The 15,198-nt window shown below is 45.9% G+C and overlaps 15 non-coding genes across 15 annotated transcripts; all 15 read right to left on the bottom strand.

Annotated features, from left to right (window-relative positions):
• Positions 1-368: 368 nt before the first annotated feature.
• LOC119908180 lies at positions 369-487 on the bottom strand. The gene has a single exon (XR_005445207.1). It is a non-coding gene; the product is annotated as a 5S ribosomal RNA (ribosomal RNA).
• A 445-nt stretch (positions 488-932) lies between these two features.
• On the bottom strand, positions 933-1,051 carry LOC119908181. The gene has a single exon (XR_005445208.1). It is a non-coding gene; the product is annotated as a 5S ribosomal RNA (ribosomal RNA).
• Positions 1,052-1,496: 445 nt separating this feature from the next.
• LOC119908182 lies at positions 1,497-1,615 on the bottom strand. The gene has a single exon (XR_005445209.1). It is a non-coding gene; the product is annotated as a 5S ribosomal RNA (ribosomal RNA).
• Positions 1,616-8,534: 6,919 nt separating this feature from the next.
• Positions 8,535-8,653, bottom strand: LOC119908183. Its single transcript, XR_005445210.1, has one exon. It is a non-coding gene; the product is annotated as a 5S ribosomal RNA (ribosomal RNA).
• Positions 8,654-9,098: 445 nt separating this feature from the next.
• On the bottom strand, positions 9,099-9,217 carry LOC119908184. The gene has a single exon (XR_005445211.1). It is a non-coding gene; the product is annotated as a 5S ribosomal RNA (ribosomal RNA).
• Positions 9,218-9,660: 443 nt separating this feature from the next.
• On the bottom strand, positions 9,661-9,779 carry LOC119908185. Its single transcript, XR_005445212.1, has one exon. It is a non-coding gene; the product is annotated as a 5S ribosomal RNA (ribosomal RNA).
• Positions 9,780-10,224: 445 nt separating this feature from the next.
• LOC119908187 lies at positions 10,225-10,343 on the bottom strand. The gene has a single exon (XR_005445214.1). It is a non-coding gene; the product is annotated as a 5S ribosomal RNA (ribosomal RNA).
• Positions 10,344-10,785: 442 nt separating this feature from the next.
• LOC119908188 lies at positions 10,786-10,904 on the bottom strand. Its single transcript, XR_005445215.1, has one exon. It is a non-coding gene; the product is annotated as a 5S ribosomal RNA (ribosomal RNA).
• Positions 10,905-11,348: 444 nt separating this feature from the next.
• LOC119908193 lies at positions 11,349-11,467 on the bottom strand. Its single transcript, XR_005445220.1, has one exon. It is a non-coding gene; the product is annotated as a 5S ribosomal RNA (ribosomal RNA).
• A 444-nt stretch (positions 11,468-11,911) lies between these two features.
• Positions 11,912-12,030, bottom strand: LOC119908189. Its single transcript, XR_005445216.1, has one exon. It is a non-coding gene; the product is annotated as a 5S ribosomal RNA (ribosomal RNA).
• Positions 12,031-12,475: 445 nt separating this feature from the next.
• LOC119908190 lies at positions 12,476-12,594 on the bottom strand. The gene has a single exon (XR_005445217.1). It is a non-coding gene; the product is annotated as a 5S ribosomal RNA (ribosomal RNA).
• Positions 12,595-13,035: 441 nt separating this feature from the next.
• Positions 13,036-13,154, bottom strand: LOC119908191. The gene has a single exon (XR_005445218.1). It is a non-coding gene; the product is annotated as a 5S ribosomal RNA (ribosomal RNA).
• Positions 13,155-13,593: 439 nt separating this feature from the next.
• Positions 13,594-13,710, bottom strand: LOC119908194. The gene has a single exon (XR_005445221.1). It is a non-coding gene; the product is annotated as a 5S ribosomal RNA (ribosomal RNA).
• Positions 13,711-14,153: 443 nt separating this feature from the next.
• Positions 14,154-14,273, bottom strand: LOC119908195. The gene has a single exon (XR_005445222.1). It is a non-coding gene; the product is annotated as a 5S ribosomal RNA (ribosomal RNA).
• Positions 14,274-14,713: 440 nt separating this feature from the next.
• On the bottom strand, positions 14,714-14,832 carry LOC119908192. The gene has a single exon (XR_005445219.1). It is a non-coding gene; the product is annotated as a 5S ribosomal RNA (ribosomal RNA).
• Positions 14,833-15,198: the final 366 nt, after the last annotated feature.

The following is a 15,198-nucleotide window of genomic DNA, read 5'->3' on the forward strand; positions in this document are numbered from 1 at the left end:
TCGAGGAAACACAACCAATGCTGCAACATGTCCTCATACCTACACGACAAAAGAGGTCCCTTGTCAGTTGTCCCAAAACCACATAAGTTGAAGGGACAGGCGTACCGGACCCTTAACAATGTGACATAAATCACACGAAGTGAGTCACCTGACTTGAGTCACATGAGGTTAAACGCGTGGGTAACGTTGTGAAGCAGTCATCCTTTGGTTGGGTTCAGGCAACAAAACTACTTGGTTAGGTTTAGGAAAAGGGTTGGGCTAAAACTAAGTAAGTAAATGAGTGCAAATTAGACATTTCAAAGTCCAGAGACGAGCTGCTCTCTTTTTTCCAACACTGTCTACCCACTGAAGCAGCGGCAAAGTGAAAAAGCTTACAGCACCTGGTATTCCCAGGCGGTCTCCCATCCAAGTACTAACCAGGCCCGACCCTGCTTAGCTTCCGAGATCGGACGAGATCGGGCGTGTTCAGGGTGGTATGGCCGTAAGCCACAGGGGCCCCCACGAGCATCCCTTTTAAAGATGCCGTAACCTCAGCTTTGTCTAAAGAGGTAGCAACAGTAGATATCGAGGAAACACAACCAATGCTGCAACATGTCCTCATACCTACACGACAAAAGAGGTCCCTTGTCAGTTGTCCCAAAACCACATAAGTTGAAGGGACAGGCGTACCGGACCCTTAACAATGTGACATAAATCACACGAAGTGAGTCACCTGACTTGAGTCACATGAGGTTAAACGCGTGGGTAACGTTGTGAAGCAGTCATCCTTTGGTTGGGTTCAGGCAACAAAACTACTTGGTTAGGTTTAGGAAAAGGGTTGGGCTAAAACTAAGTAAGTAAATGAGTGCAAATTAGACATTTCAAAGTCCAGAGACGAGCTGCTCTCTTTTTTCCAACACTGTCTACCCACTGAAGCAGCGGCAAAGTGAAAAAGCTTACAGCACCTGGTATTCCCAGGCGGTCTCCCATCCAAGTACTAACCAGGCCCGACCCTGCTTAGCTTCCGAGATCGGACGAGATCGGGCGTGTTCAGGGTGGTATGGCCGTAAGCCACAGGGGCCCCCACGAGCATCCCTTTTAAAGATGCCGTAACCTCAGCTTTGTCTAAAGAGGTAGCAACAGTAGATATCGAGGAAACACAACCAATGCTGCAACATGTCCTCATACCTACACGACAAAAGAGGTCCCTTGTCAGTTGTCCCAAAACCACATAAGTTGAAGGGACAGGCGTACCGGACCCTTAACAATGTGACATAAATCACACGAAGTGAGTCACCTGACTTGAGTCACATGAGGTTAAACGCGTGGGTAACGTTGTGAAGCAGTCATCCTTTGGTTGGGTTCAGGCAACAAAACTACTTGGTTAGGTTTAGGAAAAGGGTTGGGCTAAAACTAAGTAAGTAAATGAGTGCAAATTAGACATTTCAAAGTCCAGAGACGAGCTGCTCTCTTTTTTCCAACACTGTCTACCCACTGAAGCAGCGGCAAAGTGAAAAAGCTTACAGCACCTGGTATTCCCAGGCGGTCTCCCATCCAAGTACTAACCAGGCCCGACCCTGCTTAGCTTCCGAGATCGGACGAGATCGGGCGTGTTCAGGGTGGTATGGCCGTAAGCCACAGGGGCCCCCACGAGCATCCCTTTTAAAGATGCCGTAACCTCAGCTTTGTCTAAAGAGGTAGCAACAGTAGATATCGAGGAAACACAACCAATGCTGCAACATGTCCTCATACCTACACGACAAAAGAGGTCCCTTGTCAGTTGTCCCAAAACCACATAAGTTGAAGGGACAGGCGTACCGGACCCTTAACAATGTGACATAAATCACACGAAGTGAGTCACCTGACTTGAGTCACATGAGGTTAAACGCGTGGGTAACGTTGTGAAGCAGTCATCCTTTGGTTGGGTTCAGGCAACAAAACTACTTGGTTAGGTTTAGGAAAAGGGTTGGGCTAAAACTAAGTAAGTAAATGAGTGCAAATTAGACATTTCAAAGTCCAGAGACGAGCTGCTCTCTTTTTTCCAACACTGTCTACCCACTGAAGCAGCGGCAAAGTGAAAAAGCTTACAGCACCTGGTATTCCCAGGCGGTCTCCCATCCAAGTACTAACCAGGCCCGACCCTGCTTAGCTTCCGAGATCGGACGAGATCGGGCGTGTTTTTTTTTTTTTTTTTTTATCTTATTATGAAAATATCATTTTTCAAAGCATCTTTACATTATTTACAACATATTAGTCAAAAACACTGAAAAAAAAACACTGAAAAAAGGATTGTGTAAGACAAAAAGATTTTCAAACAAATTGGGACTTGACTCTAAAACAACAAAACATACTTAGGGACCAAACACCAAAGAGCGGACAAAAATTTTGTCTGACTTACCCTTACTCTGAGGCAAAATTGTTCACAATAACAGGAACCCGAGTAAGTTAAAGTGCAAAGCTTAGACACACCACGAGAATCTATCTTAATGTAATAGTCACTTAATCTACCAAACATTAAAAATGAGTAAGCACCTCTGTATGCATCATTATTATCAAAACACCCCAAAACCATTGGTGCTCATGATGATAAATTCCCACATCATTCAAATTGCACAAAACACCCTTCTTTCCTCCTTACCCTTAGAAGGCAAAGGCTAATGTCTTCCCATTCACTTCATGCAGCAAGGTTGTATGTGTCATGAAACAGCTCTTGAAGAGTTCATTATCTGCGGCATACAGCAGCCTCAAGTGTGCCTTTAAGATGTTCGCAAAAAGTCTTTCAGTACTTATGTCCTTGTTCTCATAGAGAGCAAAATTCCTCCTCATCCAGGCTGCATTCCTTGCAAAAGCCAGGACCGTGTTAATTAATAGATTGTTTCTCTTTTGAGCCTTCCCCTGAAGTCCAAACAGATAAGTCCAGTCCCATTGGGCCTCTGTGAGTTCATTCAGGCCACAGTGGTCAGTGAGGAGAGTCTTGACCCTTTCCCTGTGTGCAGTGAGGGATGTGCACCTAAGAAGCAGGTGCTCAATATCCTCATCTTCTAATCTACATACCGCACATTGTCTCTGATACACATTCTTGTGGATTTGATGCAGGACAATGCCAGTGAAAATCCTTCTGTGCCTTATTCTGAAATCCAAATGAAAAATGTTTGATGTCATATAGGAAATGTTTATGTTTTTCCAGATGGTGCTGATTTCATAAGTGGGAAAAATCCCTTTCCAGACTCTTTCTGAGGCTGGTCTCTTCACAATTTTGGAAATAGCGAGCATATACCAGATCTTTGTCTTAACAGTTACAGTGTTCATGGTCCTGTCTCCGAGGCACAGGAGGAAACTCAAGGCATTGTCCTGCTTCTTACAGTTACTCTTTTGGAGCAGGCCCCTCCACTCAGGCAGGAGACTCTGCTCAAACCTGTCACCCAGTGTTGCAATTTGTTGTTTTCTATATTTGACCTTGAGGAATCTCATTCTCTCCAACACTTTCTCAAGGTCAAAGTTCCCTTTACTATCTACAACCTGACCCACCCTTGTCAGACCAGCAGCCACCAAGTGTCTGCTGACCAGACACTTCCCATGATGAGTAAAGCAGGGGTTTGAAAGGAAAGGTAACTGCAACACATGCTCTTTCTCACTGCACTCTGGCTTAAGGTGGGGCAGAAACTTGCCCCATGCCTCTAGCACCTCACGGTAGAATCCCGGCAAGGCACCATGGGTTTTCCCGGGGAAGAAGGTACACAGGTTGTATGCGTCCTTTTCCCCATACTCTGCCAGACAACCAGCCAGTGAGTCTTCCCATGGGTGCTGCCTGGTCGAATCCAAGAACTTGCTAATCAGTTTTACCCTCAGTGCATCTTTTTTGGCACTTATGTCAATTAGTCCTAATCCCCCCTCCCTTTTATTTGCAATTAACACCCTGTGAGCGATCAGATTTCCCTTGCCCCTCCAGAGAAATGAGGAGATGGCCTTGTTTAGCGCATTCAGTGCCCAACTCGGCAGCTCACAGCTTCCCAAAACATGATTAATTTTTGACAGTATCAGAGCATTAGTTACAATAACCTTACCCCTCAGATTAAGCCCCCTCCCTCTCCACAGATTTAACACTCCATTCACTTTTTTTAACACTTTCACCCATGTTCTGTCCCTGGCTTGCCCTTCATTTTTACCAATAAACACACCCAATATTTCTCTAGAATCTTCTGTTTCAGTAAATCCCCATTTATTTACCCCCCCCGTGTTCCGCCCACAAAACATTATCTCTGATTTGCTTTTGTTTATTTTGGCTCCAGAGGCAGTTTCATAGGTTTTTAAATGCTGCAGTACTTTATCTATGCTGTCCTCGCTGGTAACCATAATGTTTATGTCATCTGCATATTGCATTATTCTGATCTCTGTACCCATTGATGTAAAAACTCCTTTGATGTTCTTGTCCTGCTGTATCTTTAAAGCCAGGGGCTCTACTACCAAACTGTACAGTAGAGAGGAGAGCGGGCACCCCTGTCTCACCGACCTTCTGAGTTGGAAGTCTTTGGTGAGGAGCCCATTGCACTTTACACAGCTGTATGCATTTTTATACAGAAGTCTGATCCACCGAATAATCTTTGGTCCAAAACCAAATTTCTCAAGCGTCATCCAGAGAAAAGGATGCTCAACTTTGTCAAAAGCTTTCTCTAAGTCAACTCCCAGCAATATGCCCCCCTGTGCTGACATAATTCTGACTGTGTCCCTGATGGTCCCTATAGTATCTGCAATGTCTCTTCCCGGTATACTATAGGCTTGAGTGGGTCCTACGATCGAGCCAATCACTGTTTTAATTCTATTTGCTAGGATTTTGGTTAAAATTTTGTAGTCCGTATTGAGTAAACTGATTGGTCTGTAATTTTCAAGTTTGTCCTTATCACCCTTGTTTTTGAATACCAAAGTTATTATACCTTTTGTGAGTGACTTTGGAGTTAACTGGCTAAGTTCAATGCTATTATACAATTTAAACAACAGGGGGGCAAGTTGATCTTTAAAAGCAAGATAAAATTCAGCTGAGAGGCCATCTTCTCCTGGGCTTTTGTTTTTATTTAAGCTACTGATCGCCATCTCCACTTCTTCTATTGAGATAGGGCCATCGCACCATTCTCTATCTTCAGGTACCAGTTGTTTTTCTACACATCTTAATATATCCTGGGAATGTTGTTCATTACATGTATCATTTGTAAATAATTTTTCATAGAATGTATGCACTATATCTAGGATACCTTCTTGCTCAGTGGTTACCTCACCTGCATTGTTTTTAAGTTGTGCAAAGACTGCTTTATTTTGTTTTTCTTTTCTAGTCCAAGGAAGAAAGCAGTACACTTCTCCCCCTCCAAAACATTTTTAACTCTGCTTCTGATGGCAGCACCTCTACATCTTTTTTGTTCAATGTCATCGAGTTTTGCTTTATACATCTCATACTTTTCACAATTTCTCTTTGGGTGTTGATCCAATAAAAACAATTCTTTTGAAAGGAGATCTCTTAAAGATCTCTCTTCCGTGTCTTCCACCCACCTCTTTCTTTTACTATAGTTAATGCAGGACCTTTTAACTCGTTTCTTTATGCCATCCCATCTTTCAATATGATTTTCTTCTACATCTAATTCTTCAGTTATATTACATAACAATTTCTTAATCTTCTCCCTAAACGAAGAGTCTTCCAAGAGGCTGGTGTTGAAGCACCAGGTGCCCCCACCTTTAGCTCCTCTGGCATATCCCAATTGCCAGCATAAATATGCATGGTCACTCCACTTGTTGAACACATACCGTAGATTATTCATAGTTTTAACTGCACCAGAGGAGGCCAAACAGAGATCAACTCTGGACTGTCTCATGACTCCCATTACTACCTGCCTTCTGGAGAATGCCCTCTCTGCAGGATTTAACACTCTCCATACTTCCACTAGGTTGTGTTCATCTATTAAATTCCTTAATGCTGTTCTACTACAATCATTTTTAAATGTATTGTTTATAGAAACATCGCATTTTGTCAATGCCACATTGAAATCACCCGTAATCATCACATTTTTACAAACCCATCTCTTTAAGCTGATAAACAATAGTTTTCTATCACCCTCTGTTTGCTGCATATACATTTATAATTCTGTACTCCTCACTATTTGTAGAGAAGTCTATAATTAGAACTCTACCTTGATCATCTTTATATATTTCATTTATATTTGCAACAGTATTCTCTTTAAAAAGGATGGCCACCCCACAAGATTTATCTGAGCCAAAGTTTGAATAAATCGGACCATCCCAGCATTTGGTTGCATAATGAAGACTGTCTTGATCCCACCAAGTTTCCTGTAGACATAAAATATCTACCTTTAAAGTTGTTAAGACGGAATCTATTTTGGCTTTAGTGCGGAGACCATTGACATTAAGAGATGTCACGTGCAGCATGAGCAGAGTAAAGGTTAGTGTGATTTGGACTGTCATTTATTGCTTACTATTTTTTCCTTGTTTCTTTTATTTCTTATTCTACTTTTCCTTTCATTGTGCCTTTTCCTTACATTGGTAAATTGGGTAACCTCCATTTCTGAGCTGGTGCCCGAATCATCATCATCTATTCCAGGGAATATGAAAACTGTGCGCTGCTGATTTGAGGGTTTTAGCTGAGAGGAGTCAGACTGAGAAGGCTCCAGCTGAGAAGGCTCCAGCTGAGAAGGCTCCGGCTGAGCGCACGGTAACCCGGAGGATTGTGCCTCATCTGGTGTACTTGCATCTTCTGGGATAACCACAGGACTTATATTGTTTTCCAGAGCGGACTCTTTTACAAACACAGCCTGTCCACTCTCTCTTTCTGGGCTCACTGCGTGTCTATCCAGAGTTACACCCTCCCAACTGGACTCCAGCTGTGGGATCACTTTGCCTTTGCCAACCAGAGCTTCCCCTGCAGCGGGCTGACTTTCAGCCTCTGCACCCGGGTCTGCCCACTTGTTCTGATGAGCCACATCTTCCACCTCTGATGCACTCATTTCACCCTCTCCTCTCTCAGCTCTCATCACAGTACAGGGGAGATTCGTGCCCCAGCTCAGAAAGAACACCACCCTCCTCATCACTCTGATTACAGATGCACTCTGTCATTAAATTGTGGCATAAAGAGCACTTTTGTGCAGTCCTACCGTGACACTCTCTGGCATAATGCCCCTGCTCGCCACACTTATGGCAATAGAATTCCGGACACTCCCGCAGGACGTGGCCCGGCTGAATGCAAAGTCTACACACCTTAACCTGTCTGTCATGTATTACCCGAAAAAACTCTGTTCCTGAGACAGTCTCAAACTTAGCCGAATATGGCAGTGATTGTACCTGTTTGTTGAATTTTACTCTCATGAAGCGAGTCCCGTCAGCAATTGTAGTCCCTGGCCACATCCTACGCTTTATGGGAGAGGTGGCCGAGACTCCCCAGCCTTTGAGTTTCTCCAAGATGTCCTCATCTGTGACGTAGGCTGGCAGATTTAGAAAAGACACCACCAGCTCGTTGTTGCTCAGCTCCTTTGCAAAGACGTTGACATCCCCGATTTTCAGACCCTCCAGCAGTCGTTTCTTCCCTTCCGGATGGTTCATGGTCATCTCATATTTTCCTTCCCCCGTCGCTCTGCATGCCATCAGCCCACCGCACAGAAGTCTCACCGTTCTCATCAGTTCAGACGTGGAGACCTTGTCGCTGCCCTGTAGCTCCACACAGACGGTCAGTTCCTTCTCGTATTTCTTTCCCACCATTTCATTGCTCACTTGATTAATGTCCTTGCTGTTGACCAGTTTACCATGGCCATTCTTCTGTATGTTTGTCACTTTTACACTTGCTGTATCCGCCATTTTGTCTATCCGCTTTAGCTTTTAAAGTTCACAAAACTCAGGGAGAAAAACGATTTATGTTCCCCCAAACAGTGAAGCACTGCTGGGGGACACACCGCAAACAAAAAAGGAGAAAAACAAAAGAAAAATCTCCACAGAAACTTACATCAAAGAAAAAGCACACAGTCAAACAAACAAAATCCTCCTCTGCCACGCCCTTCAAAAGAGACCAGTCCACTTTCTCACACACTGTAGGGGTGTTCAGGGTGGTATGGCCGTAAGCCACAGGGGCCCCCACGAGCATCCCTTTTAAAGATGCCGTAACCTCAGCTTTGTCTAAAGAGGTAGCAACAGTAGATATCGAGGAAACACAACCAATGCTGCAACATGTCCTCATACCTACACGACAAAAGAGGTCCCTTGTCAGTTGTCCCAAAACCACATAAGTTGAAGGGACAGGCGTACCGGACCCTTAACAATGTGACATAAATCACACGAAGTGAGTCACCTGACTTGAGTCACATGAGGTTAAACGCGTGGGTAACGTTGTGAAGCAGTCATCCTTTGGTTGGGTTCAGGCAACAAAACTACTTGGTTAGGTTTAGGAAAAGGGTTGGGCTAAAACTAAGTAAGTAAATGAGTGCAAATTAGACATTTCAAAGTCCAGAGACGAGCTGCTCTCTTTTTTCCAACACTGTCTACCCACTGAAGCAGCGGCAAAGTGAAAAAGCTTACAGCACCTGGTATTCCCAGGCGGTCTCCCATCCAAGTACTAACCAGGCCCGACCCTGCTTAGCTTCCGAGATCGGACGAGATCGGGCGTGTTCAGGGTGGTATGGCCGTAAGCCACAGGGGCCCCCACGAGCATCCCTTTTAAAGATGCCGTAACCTCAGCTTTGTCTAAAGAGGTAGCAACAGTAGATATCGAGGAAACACAACCAATGCTGCAACATGTCCTCATACCTACACGACAAAAGAGGTCCCTTGTCAGTTGTCCCAAAACCACATAAGTTGAAGGGACAGGCGTACCGGACCCTTAACAATGTGACATAAATCACACGAAGTGAGTCACCTGACTTGAGTCACATGAGGTTAAACGCGTGGGTAACGTTGTGAAGCAGTCATCCTTTGGTTGGGTTCAGGCAACAAAACTACTTGGTTAGGTTTAGGAAAAGGGTTGGGCTAAAACTAAGTAAGTAAATGAGTGCAAATTAGACATTTCAAAGTCCAGAGACGAGCTGCTCTCTTTTTTCCAACACTGTCTACCCACTGAAGCAGCGGCAAAGTGAAAAAGCTTACAGCACCTGGTATTCCCAGGCGGTCTCCCATCCAAGTACTAACCAGGCCCGACCCTGCTTAGCTTCCGAGATCGGACGAGATCGGGCGTGTTCAGGGTGGTATGGCCGTAAGCCACAGGGGCCCCCACGAGCATCCCTTTTAAAGATGCCGTAACCAGCTTTGTCTAAAGAGGTAGCAACAGTAGATATCGAGGAAACACAACCAATGCTGCAACATGTCCTCATACCTACACGACAAAAGAGGTCCCTTGTCAGTTGTCCCAAAACCACATAAGTTGAAGGGACAGGCGTACCGGACCCTTAACAATGTGACATAAATCACACGAAGTGAGTCACCTGACTTGAGTCACATGAGGTTAAACGCGTGGGTAACGTTGTGAAGCAGTCATCCTTTGGTTGGGTTCAGGCAACAAAACTACTTGGTTAGGTTTAGGAAAAGGGTTGGGCTAAAACTAAGTAAGTAAATGAGTGCAAATTAGACATTTCAAAGTCCAGAGACGAGCTGCTCTCTTTTTTCCAACACTGTCTACCCACTGAAGCAGCGGCAAAGTGAAAAAGCTTACAGCACCTGGTATTCCCAGGCGGTCTCCCATCCAAGTACTAACCAGGCCCGACCCTGCTTAGCTTCCGAGATCGGACGAGATCGGGCGTGTTCAGGGTGGTATGGCCGTAAGCCACAGGGGCCCCCACGAGCATCCCTTTTAAAGATGCCGTAACCTCAGCTTTGTCTAAAGAGGTAGCAACAGTAGATATCGAGGAAACACAACCAATGCTGCAACATGTCCTCATACCTACACGACAAAAGAGGTCCCTTGTCAGTTGTCCCAAAACCACATAAGTTGAAGGGACAGGCGTACCGGACCCTTAACAATGTGACATAAATCACACGAAGTGAGTCACCTGACTTGAGTCACATGAGGTTAAACGCGTGGGTAACGTTGTGAAGCAGTCATCCTTTGGTTGGGTTCAGGCAACAAAACTACTTGGTTAGGTTTAGGAAAAGGGTTGGGCTAAAACTAAGTAAGTAAATGAGTGCAAATTAGACATTTCAAAGTCCAGAGACGAGCTGCTCTCTTTTTTCCAACACTGTCTACCCACTGAAGCAGCGGCAAAGTGAAAAAGCTTACAGCACCTGGTATTCCCAGGCGGTCTCCCATCCAAGTACTAACCAGGCCCGACCCTGCTTAGCTTCCGAGATCGGACGAGATCGGGCGTGTTCAGGGTGGTATGGCCGTAAGCCACAGGGGCCCCCACGAGCATCCCTTTTAAAGATGCCGTAACCTCAGCTTTGTCTAAAGAGGTAGCAACAGTAGATATCGAGGAAACACAACCAATGCTGCAACATGTCCTCATACCTACACGACAAAAGAGGTCCCTTGTCAGTTGTCCCAAAACCACATAAGTTGAAGGGACAGGCGTACCGGACCCTTAACAATGTGACATAAATCACACGAAGTGAGTCACCTGACTTGAGTCACATGAGGTTAAACGCGTGGGTAACGTTGTGAAGCAGTCATCCTTTGGTTGGGTTCAGGCAACAAAACTACTTGGTTAGGTTTAGGAAAAGGGTTGGGCTAAAACTAAGTAAGTAAATGAGTGCAAATTAGACATTTCAAAGTCCAGAGACGAGCTGCTCTCTTTTTTCCAACACTGTCTACCCACTGCAGCGGCAAAGTGAAAAAGCTTACAGCACCTGGTATTCCCAGGCGGTCTCCCATCCAAGTACTAACCAGGCCCGACCCTGCTTAGCTTCCGAGATCGGACGAGATCGGGCGTGTTCAGGGTGGTATGGCCGTAAGCCACAGGGGCCCCCACGAGCATCCCTTTTAAAGATGCCGTAACCTCAGCTTTGTCTAAAGAGGTAGCAACAGTAGATATCGAGGAAACACAACCAATGCTGCAACATGTCCTCATACCTACACGACAAAAGAGGTCCCTTGTCAGTTGTCCCAAAACCACATAAGTTGAAGGGACAGGCGTACCGGACCCTTAACAATGTGACATAAATCACACGAAGTGAGTCACCTGACTTGAGTCACATGAGGTTAAACGCGTGGGTAACGTTGTGAAGCAGTCATCCTTTGGTTGGGTTCAGGCAACAAAACTACTTGGTTAGGTTTAGGAAAAGGGTTGGGCTAAAACTAAGTAAGTAAATGAGTGCAAATTAGACATTTCAAAGTCCAGAGACGAGCTGCTCTCTTTTTTCCAACACTGTCTACCCACTGAAGCAGCGGCAAAGTGAAAAACTTACAGCACCTGGTATTCCCAGGCGGTCTCCCATCCAAGTACTAACCAGGCCCGACCCTGCTTAGCTTCCGAGATCGGACGAGATCGGGCGTGTTCAGGGTGGTATGGCCGTAAGCCACAGGGGCCCCCACGAGCATCCCTTTTAAAGATGCCGTAACCTCAGCTTTGTCTAAAGAGGTAGCAACAGTAGATATCGAGGAAACACAACCAATGCTGCAACATGTCCTCATACCTACACGACAAAAGAGTCCCTTGTCAGTTGTCCCAAAACCACATAAGTTGAAGGGACAGGCGTACCGGACCCTTAACAATGTGACATAAATCACACGAAGTGAGTCACCTGACTTGAGTCACATGAGGTTAAACGCGTGGGTAACGTTGTGAAGCAGTCATCCTTTGGTTGGGTTCAGGCAACAAAACTACTTGGTTAGGTTTAGGAAAAGGGTTGGGCTAAAACTAAGTAAGTAAATGAGTGCAAATTAGACATTTCAAAGTCCAGAGACGAGCTGCTCTCTTTTTTCCAACACTGTCTACCCACTGAAGCAGCGGCAAAGTGAAAAAGCTTACAGCACCTGGTATTCCCAGGCGGTCTCCCATCCAAGTACTAACCAGGCCCGACCCTGCTTAGCTTCCGAGATCGGACGAGATCGGGCGTGTTCAGGGTGGTATGGCCGTAAGCCACAGGGGCCCCCACGAGCATCCCTTTTAAAGATGCCGTAACCTCAGCTTTGTCTAAAGAGGTAGCAACAGTAGATATCGAGGAAACACAACCAATGCTGCAACATGTCCTCATACCTACACGACAAAAGAGGTCCCTTGTCAGTTGTCCCAAAACCACATAAGTTGAAGGGACAGGCGTACCGGACCCTTAACAATGTGACATAAATCACACGAAGTGAGTCACCTGACTTGAGTCACATGAGGTTAAACGCGTGGGTAACGTTGTGAAGCAGTCATCCTTTGGTTGGGTTCAGGCAACAAAACTACTTGGTTAGGTTTAGGAAAAGGGTTGGGCTAAAACTAAGTAAGTAAATGAGTGCAAATTAGACATTTCAAAGTCCAGAGACGAGCTGCTCTCTTTTTTCCAACACTGTCTACCCACTGAAGCAGCGGCAAAGTGAAAAAGCTTACAGCACCTGGTATTCCCAGGCGGTCTCCCATCCAAGTACTAACCAGGCCCGACCCTGCTTAGCTTCCGAGATCGGACGAGATCGGGCGTGTTCAGGGTGGTATGGCCGTAAGCCACAGGGGCCCCCACGAGCATCCCTTTTAAAGATGCCGTAACCTCAGCTTTGTCTAAAGAGGTAGCAACAGTAGATATCGAGGAAACACAACCAATGCTGCAACATGTCCTCATACCTACACGACAAAAGAGGTCCCTTGTCAGTTGTCCCAAAACCACATAAGTTGAAGGGACAGGCGTACCGGACCCTTAACAATGTGACATAAATCACACGAAGTGAGTCACCTGACTTGAGTCACATGAGGTTAAACGCGTGGGTAACGTTGTGAAGCAGTCCTTTGGTTGGGTTCAGGCAACAAAACTACTTGGTTAGGTTTAGGAAAAGGGTTGGGCTAAAACTAAGTAAGTAAATGAGTGCAAATTAGACATTTCAAAGTCCAGAGACGAGCTGCTCTCTTTTTTCCAACACTGTCTACCCACTGAAGCAGCGGCAAAGTGAAAAGCTTACAGCACCTGGTATTCCCAGGCGGTCTCCCATCCAAGTACTAACCAGGCCCGACCCTGCTTAGCTTCCGAGATCGGACGAGATCGGGCGTGTTCAGGGTGGTATGGCCGTAAGCCACAGGGGCCCCCCGAGCATCCCTTTTAAAGATGCCGTAACCTCAGCTTTGTCTAAAGAGGTAGCAACAGTAGATATCGAGGAAACACAACCAATGCTGCAACATGTCCTCATACCTACACGACAAAAGAGGTCCCTTGTCAGTTGTCCCAAAACCACATAAGTTGAAGGGACAGGCGTACCGGACCCTTAACAATGTGACATAACACACGAAGTGAGTCACCTGACTTGAGTCACATGAGGTTAAACGCGTGGGTAACGTTGTGAAGCAGTCATCCTTTGGTTGGGTTCAGGCAACAAAACTACTTGGTTAGGTTTAGGAAAAGGGTTGGGCTAAAACTAAGTAAGTAAATGAGTGCAAATTAGACATTTCAAAGTCCAGAGACCTGCTCTCTTTTTTCCAACACTGTCTACCCACTGAAGCAGCGGCAAAGTGAAAAAGCTTACAGCACCTGGTATTCCCAGGCGGTCTCCCCCAAGTACTAACCAGGCCCGACCCTGCTTAGCTTCCGAGATCGGACGAGATCGGGCGTGTTCAGGGTGGTATGGCCGTAAGCCACAGGGGCCCCCACGAGCATCCCTTTTAAAGATGCCGTAACCTCAGCTTTGTCTAAAGAGGTAGCAACAGTAGATATCGAGGAAACACAACCAATGCTGCAACATGTCCTCATACCTACACGACAAAGAGGTCCCTTGTCAGTTGTCCCAAAACCACATAAGTTGAAGGGACAGGCGTACCGGACCCTTAACAATGTGACATAAATCACACGAAGTGAGTCACCTGACTTGAGTCACATGAGGTTAAACGCGTGGGTAACGTTTGAAGCAGTCATCCTTTGGTTGGGTTCAGGCAACAAAACTACTTGGTTAGGTTTAGGAAAAGGGTTGGGCTAAAACTAAGTAAGTAAATGAGTGCAAATTAGACATTTCAAAGTCCAGAGACGAGCTGCTCTCTTTTTTCCAACACTGTCTACCCACTGAAGCAGCGGCAAAGTGAAAAAGCTTACAGCACCTGGTATTCCCAGGCGGTCTCCCCATCCAAGTACTAACCAGGCCCGACCCTGCTTAGCTTCCGAGATCGGACGAGATCGGGCGTGTTCAGGGTGGTATGGCCGTAAGCCACAGGGGCCCCCACGAGCATCCCTTTTAAAGATGCCGTAACCTCAGCTTTGTCTAAAGAGGTAGCAACAGTAGATATCGAGGAAACACAACCAATGCTGCAACATGTCCTCATACCTACACGACAAAAGAGGTCCCTTGTCAGTTGTCCCAAAACCACATAAGTTGAAGGGACAGGCGTACCGGACCCTTAACAATGTGACTAAATCACACGAAGTGAGTCACCTGACTTGAGTCACATGAGGTTAAACGCGGGGTAACGTTGTGAAGCAGTCATCCTTTGGTTGGGTTCAGGCAACAAAACTACTTGGTTAGGTTTAGGAAAAGGGTTGGGCTAAAACTAAGTAAGTAAATGAGTGCAAATTAGACATTTCAAAGTCCAGAGACGAGCTGCTCTCTTTTTCCACACTGTCTACCCACTGAAGCAGCGGCAAAGTGAAAAGCTTACAGCACCTGGTATTCCCAGGCGGTCTCCCATCCAAGTACTAACCAGGCCCGACCCTGCTTAGCTTCCGAGATCGGACGAGATCGGGCGTGTTCAGGGTGGTATGGCCGTAAGCCACAGGGGCCCCCACGAGCATCCCTTTTAAAGATGCCGTAACCTCAGCTTTGTCTAAAGAGGTAGCAACAGTAGATATCGAGGAAACACAACCAATGCTGCAACATGTCCTCATACCTACACGACAAAAGAGGTCCCTTGTCAGTTGTCCCAAAACCACATAAGTTGAAGGGACAGGCGTACCGGACCCTTAAAATGTGACATAAATCACACGAAGTGAGTCACCTGACTTGAGTCACATGAGGTTAAACGCGTGGGTAACGTTGTGAAGCAGTCATCCTTTGGTTGGGTTCAGGCAACAAACTACTTGGTTAGGTTTAGGAAAAGGGTTGGGCTAAAACTAAGTAAGTAATGATGCAAATTAGAC

The sequence above is a fragment of the Micropterus salmoides genome, unplaced genomic scaffold (genome assembly GCF_014851395.1).
Source record: "Micropterus salmoides isolate LMB-PRFRI ecotype aquatic unplaced genomic scaffold, ASM1485139v1 Ms_hic_scaffold_17, whole genome shotgun sequence".
Classification (NCBI taxonomy): Eukaryota; Metazoa; Chordata; class Actinopteri; order Centrarchiformes; family Centrarchidae; genus Micropterus; species Micropterus salmoides.